Here is a 13616-nt window from a genome sequence, read left to right as displayed (position 1 = left end):
AGAACCAAAACTAAATGAAGGCTAAGGAGAGAGTATAGCACATATAATGGCTATATTTTCTGACACTATAGGAGCAGTATAACTATTTTGCAAAGTGGGGGAAAAATAAATAGATGAAGTATAAAACTTTTTTAATGTTTTCAGTAGTTGTATTGGTGTTAATATTGTTATCCTTTGCTGTGTGTGTATTACTGACTAGACAAGTAATTATGAGGCATTTTAATTGTACCATTTCTCCTATCCCTGAAAGTCAGAATTCTAAATATGGAAAAATAAAGACATAAGGTAACAAAGAAGTTAATAAAAAGTTCTTTAATCTTGAATTTTAATTGAAAGTATCACTATGAACATAGTAGGTATTTTTATCTCACATAAAATATAGACTATAATTATAGTTTGATATCATGCTATATATAGATATTATAAAAATGATATATATTTTATAGATACAGGTGTTTATAACACCTATGTTATAAGTTAGGTATTATATAATACCTAATATATAATGCTTATTAATTATACAATACCTGTTATATAATATTTAATAATATATATTTTTGTTATATATTAAATTTATATTATATATATATCCTATCTTGGGGCTGGGGTTAACTTTACATCTAAATACACATACATTAAATATATCAACATGTTATATATTCCATTAATATAACACATGGAATGCATGTAATAAACATATATAACATGAAACATAAGTTAAAAACCTGTTAATACACATACTTTATTTCCTAGACCCATAAAAAAGGCCTTGAAACAACAACCATCAGTAGCAATGACCATGTCTGGCACCACAACTGTGATCTCCAAATATCATTAAAAGTAACCAATGCTTCTTAAAAAGATGGCTGATTAAAGGCCTGGAGCTAGAAATCTAAAACATGAACTTAGAATATCTTGTCAGGTCAGACAGCAAGAATGCTATAAAAGATTATAAGGGTCAAGTCAACAAGATCATGAGCCAATTCAGGCCCCTCAGCCAAAGAGGGACAACTTGAGCCTCACTAATAATTTCAACAGATTTAAACCTACAAAATGTTTAAATCTATGACTCCATAATGATACTTCTAAAAAGAACTGGTTAACTCTGAAGGAGAAAAAACCAACTCAGTACCTCAAAAACTAGTAAATACAGATAAAGAATTATGCACTTAATTTGTTCTTCCTATACAAATTACATCACTAAGAAACAAAACAATAGATGAGGGGAAGAGTCTCTTTACAAATATACAATTAATTAATGAAGAAGATGTTAGAATTAAAATATCACCATTTTGTAATCTCGTGAAGTAGTAGCTATAGGCAGTAAGCATCAAAGGCTGCTTAGATCTTAAAAAGCGCTAACAAGACACGTGCCTCCTATAGTCTTGATTAAAGGAATCAAAACCTAAGTTTCTGATCCTATCTCTGAATCCAGGTTGCCAATCAGTAGGAAATGCTAAGAATGGAGGAAAACATTGAACTGCACCCTGACTATGCAATCAACTAAGTCTTGACTGAGAGAAACTCTCCAGGTCAAACAGCCCACGGTTCTTGAATAGATAAATTGTAAAGAAAACAAAGGCATGCAAGGAGAACCTATGGATTAAGAGATATTTAGAAAACATATCAAAGTTGAAAATAAATGGGCATGACAAACCATAGTGTCTAGGGATGCATATTTGGACAACAAAATTACTTTAAAATGCAACAAAATGATTCCTGTAAAAGTCAAAGTAGTGGGTCCATATAGGAAGAGATCAGAGGTTAGGGCTGAGAAGGGTCACATGGATAGGCCCTCTAGGAGTCAGGACAAATGTCTAATGTCTGGATCATGAGATGATTATAAGATTATTCACCTTAAGTAACCCACATATCCGTTTTGTGCAGTTTTTTCTGTACCTATCTTTTATTTTACAAAAAAAATTTGAAAACACTTTCAGAGTAGCCACCAGCTTGCAGGAGCAAAACTAAAACCTAGACCAGGAGCAGCTGCAGCAGCACCTACAGCCAGTGAGGTGTTTCTCAGGCCAGTATGCTAACCTCTTCAAGGGCCTTTTTGGCTTTAAAATAAGAAAGAAAAAAGTACATTCCCATGTTTGGCTGGGATGCGTCAGTCGTCCATTATTTCGTATAAAGTGAAGATGGTCAAATAGTAACACCTACTGCCACGATAGGTTAAATGTGAAAAATATAAAATACAAAAACATCACCTTTGCTGGCTGACATGGACAGCCTTCAGCCTCTGCAGCATCACTACTTCCAAAACACTCAGATTGTGCTCTTTGTGGGAGGTCCAAGAAGAGTTTACAAGGATGGTGGTGGAAAAGTTGATCAGGACTGACTGTCGTTGATCTGACTACCATTTGCAAAGAAAAAGGATCTTCCCAATGCCATGAGTGCTGCTGAAATCATAGATGAGCTGGGGCTGCATTCTCTGAGCAACAGAAACTGTTCCATCAAGTCACCTGTACCAGCAGTGGAGGAGGACTGTATAAAGGACCACAGGTGGTCCAATTTGTGATGAAACCAGAGATCAACAGGAAAAGTTCTCCTCCTGCATACCTCCTCTTCCTCTCACTACTTCCACTTAACCTGCCTGTGGCAAACTGGGCTTACGGTGTGTTGAGTGTCAAAAGCTGTATTTCATTATGTGTTTGATCACAGAGTATTACACTATGTTGTAAATGTGACAGATACAACCAGCAAACTGATTTATATTTAATGTAAACAGTTTTTGCTTCCAATGAGATCACTTCTGGTACTTGTAATATTACTTAGCCTCTTTTTTTTTTAAGTTAAAAACAAACAATTTAGTTCAGTAACAAGAAGGAATTTTAGGCAAGCTGGCACTTGGGCTCTACAGAGTTACAGTGTAAAAGAGGGAAGGCTCCTCCTCCCTGCTTATGACATATTTGTTGAAACCTGTTTTGCTAGTTAGTTTTTCACCTACACTTAATATACTTTTAAAAATACTCATTAAAAATAAAAGACAAGAAAATGTGAATATACAGATGGGGAAATCGTTCCTAGTGTAGTTTTCGTGGTAATCAGTAGATACCAGTCGGCTGAGTCTTTGGGTACAAGGTACAGATGAGCACTTACTGGAGGCCCCCAGCTGTGCAGTGTGCAGGATTAGAGAAGACTCAAATACGAATCCTAATTCATTTTCCCCAACACTGACTGTGGGGCATCAATACAGGGAGATGCAGAACAATCCTAGAAGGGGCCATCAGCCTCCAGCCCCCTACATTTATAGGAGTCATTTTCTTTAACTGCTAGTCAGTTCATTGCAAATTAAGAACCAATTTATGTGACTCAGTAGGGTAAGAACATTAAGGAGTTTTACTGTTACGGGGGATGGGTGGTGGAGGAGGGACAAAGGTTCTTTAAAATTCTAAATACAAACTTACAAACCAACACAGTTTTTCAATTTGTATGGGATAATAATTGCAGGATCAACTGAAATCTAATGACATACTCACAAACTGTATTTAACTTAGGGTACACTGTATATGCTGTGACTTAGTTTAACCAAAGGAACCCCTGTCTTTCTCTTTCAATATTACTACTATCTGGATTTCATTCAGTCTAATGTGTATTTTGTATTAAGTGTCTACTTGGCACAATGTGCTCAAGTAATATTACTTCCAGATGATAGTCATGTACAATATTTAGTTAGGGAAATTGAATAGTGGTAACTTTCCACACTGTAACAATTGGCAGAAGTCAGGTTTTCTACTTAAAGAATTTGGTTAAATATAAAACCTTGTTTTTCACGCACAGGAAGTGAACATGACAGCAATAGAACACCTTCTATTTCTAATATTTGGCAGCGTAATGGTTTCCATTTCTATTTTTCAGCTATTATTAAGTCAAAAAATTGTTAAATTTCTTTCATTAAATGTTTTGTGTTTCTGACAAAGCTACTTAGGGCAAAGAAGAGGTTTTTGATACTTCTTAATTTAATAGAAACCATTTAAATAAACTATAAATCTCTAAATTTCTTTGTAATTTTGGGGTAAGCTTTTCAAGTTAATGGGGAAAATATTTTACTTTTAAAAATTCAAGTTACTATATTCTGTATTAATAGGGGAAATGTTCCATTTTAGAAGACTAAAATTAAAGCTTGTTAGTGTTTGCCATTTTTGTGTGTGCATATGTGATTTCTTCTTTATATTTCTCTGTAATCAGTACTGATACCTATTTTGAGTCTCACTGATTATAAAGAAGAAAGAGGCTGGGCGATTAAGCCTCAACATTCTACACTCTTTGTGTAGATCATGACACTAAAAAGAGATGAGTTAACATAAACCTGAGTGGGCTGTTAACCTTTTTTTTCTTCGGGAAATGTAGATGCAATAACATTTCCAGCTGAAAGACTCATTCTAAGTTCCTAATGTTTAAGAATGCAAATGAAGTATTCTGTCTTTTCTGTGCCTGGAGGTGTTATGTGAGAAAACAGAAAGAGGTTTCTATGATTAGTTCCACAGATTGCCTTTATCATGTAAAATCTTAGACTGGTTGCACAGGCAAGAATCTAAGAAAAGCACTACAGAAGATACCCAGAGAAAATGAATTCAATAACTTCTTTAGCAGTAACACTGAGAAAACTAGAGTTAACTAAAAAAGTCAAGTTTGGGGATGAATTTTACCCTCCCTCTATAAAAGAAATTCTAGTTTTAATATTAGAACATTTTTTTAAAATACATTAGCAAAATATTGATTCAATGACACTAAATTTCCTTGGATGAAACTGTTAAATTTATCACTCAGCTACCTGGCATTTTCAAGAAGTTAATTTTTGCTTTATAATAGTAATAAGACTTTAATTAAAGATGAAGGTACAATTGTGAATTTCTTGTTGCATTTTCACTAATTAATATTACCTGATGTTTGAAATATGTAAATAGAATTTTATAGTGAGATATTTTTAAATAACAAAATTGGAACATATAAAATTTATATAAATTTGTTTATAAAATTATTTATGTAAAACTTTGAACTCTTTTAATAATTAAGTATTGGATTGAACAAATTATGACAGTCATGATTTGAGACCCTAATTGTGTAAAACTCACAAGGAATTCTATTTGAAATACAATACTTACATAATGTTTAATTCATACTGAATGGGGCTATCTGTAGGAATGTGTTTATGTTCCATTAATTCTAAAAAATGTTACTGTAAACTTAAAAAAAATAAAAAATACGCAGGTGCAAACTTTAAAGAATTTCTTCTAGATGTATTTTTTTTAAGAGGATAAGTTAAGCTTCACATTTAAATTTGGTTACGTATTGCTAAGGTTCTCCTTTTGTAAACTGGTCATAGGAACTATTTAGCTAAAAAGTTGCAATTTCCTTCATTTGCACTTTACATGAAATACTTTTACTTCATATCCCTACAATTTGGATATTAACAATGAATTGCTTTCATTTCTCCCAGATCCAATTATTTTTATTGTTTCATGAATACTAAAATTAATTGGTACTTTTGGACTGAAAACTAATTTTTCCAGTTCAATTTTGGAATATGCCTTATAACAACTATGAAATTAGATGAGCAATTTTAGAGTTTCAATTAAAAAATATAACATTTAATAATGTTTCAATTAACATGAGGGGATGTTGATGTAGGTGCCTCATGAGTCACCTTCTATTCATTCCTCACAGTCCATTAATATTTACTGGTAGTAGCAAATAAGAATAGTAAGCTGGTAAGCTAGTGAATGGCTAGAGATCTTTTGTTTAGTCCAAATATTAGTTATTGAATTTAATTTTTAAACTTTTTAAATTGGTCTGGGATATTATCTGAATTATGTACTCCTCCTATTTCCGTTGAAAATATTTATGAATTTCTTTTAAAATTTGTTGTAAGTAGAAGTCCTTCCACATCCCTTGTTTAATTTACTACTTTCTGGAACACATCAAGTTTCTGATACCACTGCTGGATGGAAATAAGAGTCATGTGGTTTGAATAAAGCATGCTCTACCTACAGTTAGGATATTCTTTTCTTGTTAGCACATTTAATTGCTGTGCTCTACTATAGCCCACATTATAAAACTTATTTCAAATAATGAATGGAATGCTAAAAAAGCAGAGATCATGATTTCCAGTTAACTGCCCTGATGAACTAAGTAATTCCTCACACTACTCAGCACTAATCTCACCTGCCAACCTGCTACTTTCACCATTTTGGTTATTAACAAGGATGCAATGAAGTAAAAGTGACAATAAGATGTAGTGGAATGACCCAAGTAGAGGTTAATTTACCTCTAGGTGGGAAACATTTTTTTAAAGTTTAAAGGGAGTAAAAGAACAAGAAGTGTATTAATACTAACAATAACAACAATATGTATTTATTTACTTACTATTTAGCACGGTTTACAAGGCACTGTAGTAAGGCTCACTCTATCCTAAAATCATTTTATAGATTAAACATTTTAGCCATCAGGTTCTAATTGGCTTACAAAGTCAGAAAGTCTTCAATTTATTCTAGAATTACATAGTAATATCTTCCACTGTCTAACATTTCAGTTTTAAAAGTTTTAACTTTTTATTGAGGTATAGTTGATTTATAATATTGTAATAGTTTCAGGTGCACAACATAGTAATTCAAAATTTTTATAGATTATACCCCCTTTATAATTATTATAAAATATTGGTTATATTCCCTGTGTTGTACAATATATCCTTGTAGCTCATTTATTTTATTCATTAAGTTTGTACCTCTTGGTCCCCTCTCCCTTTCTTGCCCCTCTCCCCTTCTCTCTCCCCACTGGTAACCACTAGCTTTTTCTCTATAACTGTGAGTCTCTCTTTCTGTTATACACACTGGTTTATTTTTCAGATTTCACATATAAGTAATAACATACAGTATTTGTCTTTCTCTGACTTACTTCAGTAAGCATAATACCCTTCAGGTCCATCCATGTTGCTGCAAATGGCAAAATTTCATTCTTTTTATAGCTGAGTAGTATTCCATTGTGTATATATACCACAGCTTCTTTATCCATTCATCTGTTGATGGTCAGTTAGGCTGCTGCCATATCTTGGCTAGTAAATAATGCTGCTATGAACACTGGGGTACATATTATCTTTTCCAATTAATGTTTTATATCATTTTTCCTCAAAAAAAAAAATAGGGCTAAGGAACCAGCAGGACATAAATAACTGCCTCTACTTAACATATCAGTAAAATTAGGATCTGAGAGATGAAATCAATTGCCCACTGTGCCTATACAGGTAAAGTGACAGAAACAAGACTTAAGACTCAAACCAGTGTTTTTATCTGTGACTCTGCTTCCTTCTCATAGCCCAGGTTCAGGTGACCAGCACTTATTCAACAAGTCAAAGACCACGTGCTGACTACTAAGAAGTATCATACATCAAGTCGGCCTAACACAGTCCCAGGACTTACCTATTACCCCAGCACCCATCCGCCTAGTGTCTCTTTTCACTCTCCAAAGCACGTTGGTTTGGAGAGACCTGGTTTCTGAACACAAGGAGTTTATACTCAAGTGGAACAAACAGTACATACCAAACAATTAAAACAATAAATGGAAGAGAGTGGTAAATGTACTAAAAGAGGTTAAAAAAAAAAAACCAACAAACCCACGCACTGTGAATGAAGTCCAATGGTGGAACCAAGGAAAGTATCACAAAAAGGGTAGCATTTGAGGGGGAAAAAGACATCTAGGATTTGGAAAAGTAACATTTCCATTTAAGTATATAGGAAAACACACCTCTCACTGGTCTGTAAAAGGTTCTATGATCTTCAGAGAATCATGATGAAGCTACATACAACCAGTGCTCATCCAAAAGGGTCTCCTCTCTTTCTCTTAAGTCTTACAACAACCAGATCTCAACTGCATACTTCTTCAGTAAGCATGTGAAGTCATGCATTCACTCTACAAATACCTGCCAAGTACCCACTCGGTGTCAGGCACTGTGTTAAGTCTAGAGAAACAATGATGTACAAGACAGACGTATTACTGCCCTCTTTCAGTTGACAAACCAACTAGGAAGACCCAATACGACAAGCAATTAAAATCACAGTAAAGCATCGGTAGACAGCACTGTGACAGAGAAGTATAGTATATGCTGGGAAACTAATCATGGTAATTGGAATAAACTATACGTGGATGGAAACTGTAAGCTAAATCAGTGTAAGTACTGTAATGATACCTCTACATATGAAGTGGCGATATTTTAATCATCAACTGCATAAGCAATAAAAGACAAAGGGATTCTCTCCAGAGAAAACTTCCCTCCCCTCTGCATTAGAGAATTTCTCCCTCCCATTCATATCAAATATTGGTACAGTTTTAACATCTTAGGTCACCTGCTATTTGTCTTCCTCAGGAAGTCTAACCAGGGCCTTCCTAAACTTCTAGATAAATAAGACTTGAGAATGCAACCTTCTCCCTTCAAATCAAGCCTTCTAACTGATAAGGGGAAACACTGACATCACATTTAATAGACTAAGCTTCATTTTATATCAATTACCAGTAAGCATAAACATTACAGCAAAATGATATTCTTAAAATGTTTTACCAGCCAGTGTGACTCCCTGCAAATGTATGCTATCACCACTTTACAAAGTCTTTTGAAGGTATGACTGACACCACCTATACACCCCTCACCTCCCATGCCACTTTAATCACACAAAACAACTGTCAGGTAGGGTTTTAAAACACATTCTTGAAATAGAAGCAGTAGTGTAATGGTTAACAGCAGGGACTGTGGAGCCTGCCTGAACTCCAATTCTGCCATGAACTACCGGGTTGGCCTTGGACAACTTACTTAACCACTCTGTGCCTCAGTTTCTCTACTTTGAGGATTAAGTGAATTAATACATGTTCAGCACCTAGGACAGAGGAGACTAGTAAACTGCTATGTAAGTGTAAAGGAATTTAGAAGTCACAGATACACAACTGTTGGCTGGTGGGGACTCCCGGCCCACCTTCCCATATGCGAGTGTTTATTAACACATCCCAAGAGCTCTGTTCCTGAGACGGTAAACTGCTGTTGGCCCCTCAGGCACAACTAAATCAGATCCTTCCTGAAGAGGCTAAACCTACCTCTTCCCTACACCTTTCATCTCCTCCTCTCCACTGGCTCCTTCCTCTCACCCTAATACCCTGTTTGATTATATACTTGCTCGCCCTTCCATCACGTGGCTAAATTAGAGGCGAGTGCCCTCCCAAAAGAGAGCAACACAATGTTCCCCAAGAAGAAAAACTGTTGCTTGGACAAAATTTAAAATATCCACCACAATACAGCAGCCAGCTATCTTCGGATAACAGAAATTCAGCGGAGGAAGCAGAGTGTTGGAAGACAGACAGAAATGAAATTCTTACGCATGCAAGCTTGAGGGACACAGGCTCTGCAGGCAGCAGTAAGCCGTGAAGAAGCCTGAAGTCTTCAGAAGATCAGTCTGGCGGCAGCACAGAGGAGGCTCCAAGGAGGAAAGACTGAGAGGAAGTGATCAGTGGTCAGGCAGAAGAAATGAGTGAGGAAGTAATATCACAGCAGTGGAAATTCAGTAGAGAGAAAAGCAGTGAGAAAAGCTGCAATAAACCTAATTAATAGCAGACATGCCAGTGAATTTAGGGGGAATGACTGAATTAAGAAGTGTAAGGGAAGGGAATAGTCAAAGTTGACTAAAAGGTTTGCAGACAAGAAAACTTAATTCAAGCAGAAACCGAAAAGCAGGTTCGGTTACCAAGACAAGTTTCGTTTTGCACACTGCACGTAAGTAACTCGTGAGCAGGACAACTGGGGGAGACCTCCACGGAAGACACTCTCACACGGACCTAGAACGTCTTCAGTACAGCAGACACCAAACCAAATACAATTTCTCGCGATAAACTACACTGCTCTTAAAACGTTAAAAAGCTTACGATATCATCACATTTACCTGTATAATCACTACAGTCACGTGCTGCAAAGTACTCCAGACAGATTTTAAATAGTTTACTCTTGTTACTATTACCTTAAATACTTCACTTCCAAAACAAAAAAGGTGTTTTGGAGTACTACTATTCATGCTATAAATCTCTGTGGTTTAGAATGCTTTTCAGTTTTAAAGCTCAATTTTGGAACTATGTTCAATATCCTGTAATGATCTTTAATGGAAAAAATATGAAAACGAATATATGTCTGTATACGCATGACTGGGACATTGTGCTGTACATCAGAGATTGACATATTGTAACTGACTGTATTTCAATAAAATTTTTTTTAATTTTTAAATAAAAGCTCAATTTTGACACAGCAGTTACTCTATTTGACCACAGATTTCAACTCTGATTTAATAATGCTATTTAATTACAAATAAATTTCAAAAGTCTTTCTGAATTTTTGGTTTCAATATCCACACTAGAAATTGAATAGAGAGAAAATTAGAAGTCGCAGAACATACAAACAAGACACCAAAGATGAAGTCTGTGATCTGGGACAATGTGCCAGGGCATTTTCCCTGTACACTAAGGCCCACCTACCACATCAATCAGAAAACAGCATTCCGATGATATAATATTAATCCACCACGAGCAATTTTCAACTATTACATGAGGAGGCTAGACTCTAGTTAAGGCCTACCAAGATCAAAGGGCAACAACTAATGAACTGCAAGTAGTTTGAAACAGTCTTCTACTTTCTTTAGATTCAGTCTTCTTCCTATCCTGTTGTCCAGTTGTTTAGCAAACAATTTTCAAATTAACAACATGTAAATTGATTTCATGGTTTTCAGGAAGACATGACAGCACAGAAATGCTCTTAGGCTGAAAAAGGTATAATTTTATGGGTTTAATGTAAGAACCTTACAGTTCTGAGAAACAAAAAATTATAATCATTGTTGGTACTACTAAATGGTCAAGATACATCTACAAAATATTCTTTTAAACTTACTCAATTATCACCTACTGGTTTTTTTTTGTTAAATAACCCAGATGCTTTAGTTTGCTTTCTTTACCCCAGGATGTACAAAGATGCTTCTACTGTGTCTTTGTGAGGTGACTGTGGAGGAAAAAAATACAATTAAATTGTAAAAGACCGTGTTACAAACTTACTCATTTAGATTCCACAATGATTCATTTCCCTATGATCCAGCAGTATCACTCCCAGGCATATATCTGGAAGAAACTCTAATTTGAAAAGATACATGTACCCCAATGTTCACAGCGGCACTATTTAAAATACCTTGTAATGGTCTATAAAGAAAAAGAATATTGAAAGGAATATATATATATATATATTTACACACACACACATACATACACACATATATACACACACACAACTGAATCACTATGCTGTACACCAGAAATTAATAGAACACTATAAATTAACTATACTTCAATTTTTAAAAAGTAGACAAGAAAAAAAACTTCCTCATCTATAAATTTCTAAATAAAATAGAATAAAGTTATTTAAAATAATTTAAGTCTCTACTGCAACAACTCAGGACAATGTCACAGGTCATCCAGAGATGACATCATCCCCACCCTGTGGTCAACTTCATGAAAATAAACATACCAAAAATAGCACTCATTCCTGGATCTTTCTAACAATCTCTCCTAGCATTTATTTCCCATTTGACTTTTATTTCCAAGAATTCCTTCTTCCCATATTAGTCTCAACATGAAAAGATGTTAATTCTGATTTACTCTTCTGTATTTACCCTCTTTCTCTAATTTTTTCCATCACAGAGGATAATACCTAATCAGTAAATTTATTTGATTTGGGGAGGGTAATTAGGTTTATATGCATTTTTTGTTGTTGTTAGTGGAGGTACTGGGGATTGAACCCAGGACCTCATGCATGCTAAGCACATGCTCTACCACTGAGTACCCTCATCTAAAGACATATGCCAAACAATCAAATTAGATAAATTCTAAGTTCCTCTTGGCTCAAAAACTCCATGATTTTCCTCTACATTTATACTTTATAACTCTAATGATGCCACAATTATGAAACTCAGCTTTCTAGGGGCACAAAGTTCTAATGCTAGGATTAAATTCCTAGGGAGGAAACCAATACAAACACAAACAGTATTCTTCACTTACAAACAGTATCACTTCACATACACACCCAAACGCTTCTTATTTGAAATCTGACAATTTTCTCTCCAGCTATACTCAGCCCCCAACCTACCAGAATCAATCATTACCTTCACGCAACACCTACTCTAGATAAACTCTGACTGCTGCCATCGTCATGCTGCTCGACCTTAGACATTCTGTGCAAGGATCAGCCAGCTCACAACTTTCCTGAACTGCCCTTTTCCCAACCACAGCAAAAGACCCCTCGACTGCAGCCCTTTTGGAGGATGTGATCTTACTGCCTGAACACAGAAGACTGTAGCAAAAAGCAGCTAACCCAAACTAGACCTAGTGCAGTCCCTTTCCTAGGAGTGGGGACAGAGAGAAAAACAGAGGCTTTCCTCTTTGCAGGATGCCAAACCTAAAACACATAAGCTCATGGGCTATGAGGTCTACATGTTCCACAGAGCCATGCAAGCAGAGAAGCTGAGGTAGGAAGTAGATAGCTGTGCAGAAAGCTTTCAAAGAATGAAGTATAAACAGGGAGCAGTAAGAACTGACAGCTGGCTAGTCTCTGTTTCCAATGCTTCCCTCAAGGATACGTACCTTCTTACTCTTGGATTCCTCGTAACACTCGTGTATAAAATGCACGTAGTTCTAGCTGGCCAGCAGCATCATTACAGCAACTCACAGCCCTGACATTGTTTCCCTTACTTATTAAAGTAAGGGTTAAGGCTTTAAGCTCTGGTTCTAAAATTTTCAACTGAATATTATCAACTGAGTATTCTTTCAGTCCCCAAAACCAATACAAGGGAGGGACAGTCAGAGAAGGGCAGTCACAGAAGGAACCAAAATCTACTACCCATAAATAAGTTTCCTGGAAAAGCAAGTTCTATGCCCTACTTAATTTTTTAACTAAGCTACTAAGTGCCTAGCACAATGGGACAGGAAATCTTTTCAATAAATATCTAATAAAGTATGAAATGCTGTCAACCCATTAAACATCCCTACTCTCCCTTCTCCCAACGCACACCCTTCAACATCAACAGAAATTCTTCTAAAGGTTTTTCTCCCAATTCTGGATTTCTCTGCCATTGTCTCAGATCTGCCCCATTCTGTAAGTCAGCTCTGTCCTTGTCTAGCTATCCTCACAGTCACAAAATGGCTGCCAGCAGCAGCAAGCCCTCTCATTCACAAAAGGCTGGGAGTGGGGATGGGAGGGATAGGAGGAAGGGCACTGTGTAATTTGAGCACCAAAGCCTCTCCAATGAATGAGAAAGCTTCTTTCTGAGGAATCCCAAAAAACCCTCACATGTTTCATTGGTCCAAACTGGCTTAAGCCTTCATTAATTCATCCCTGAATCAATAACTGTCAGAAGAGATAACACAATCATTTACCAGTGGTGGAAAAAATGTCAGAGAGGCAAACTGTCCATTGGAATGTGAGTGCATGTGTGCACACGTGCATGCCTACCACATCCAAGCATTTATTTAAGCGTATTTGTTTGGTATAACCACCACCTGCTAGCCAGACAGAAAGTTAAAGAAGCTTATCAATAATTAACACTGGT

The 13616-nt window shown here is 35.8% G+C and overlaps 1 protein-coding gene across 7 annotated transcripts in view; it reads right to left on the bottom strand.

Annotated features, from left to right (window-relative positions):
- Positions 1-13616, bottom strand: part of PCCA (propionyl-CoA carboxylase subunit alpha) — a 377947-nt gene that overhangs the window by 248777 nt on the left and 115554 nt on the right. The gene's annotated exons all lie outside the window — the stretch shown is intronic.

Source organism: Vicugna pacos, chromosome 14 (genome assembly GCF_048564905.1).
Source record: "Vicugna pacos chromosome 14, VicPac4, whole genome shotgun sequence".
In the NCBI taxonomy this organism is placed as follows: domain Eukaryota; kingdom Metazoa; phylum Chordata; class Mammalia; order Artiodactyla; family Camelidae; genus Vicugna; species Vicugna pacos.
Note: the sequence above shows the minus strand (reverse complement) of the source record. Positions and strands in the feature narration are given on the sequence as shown.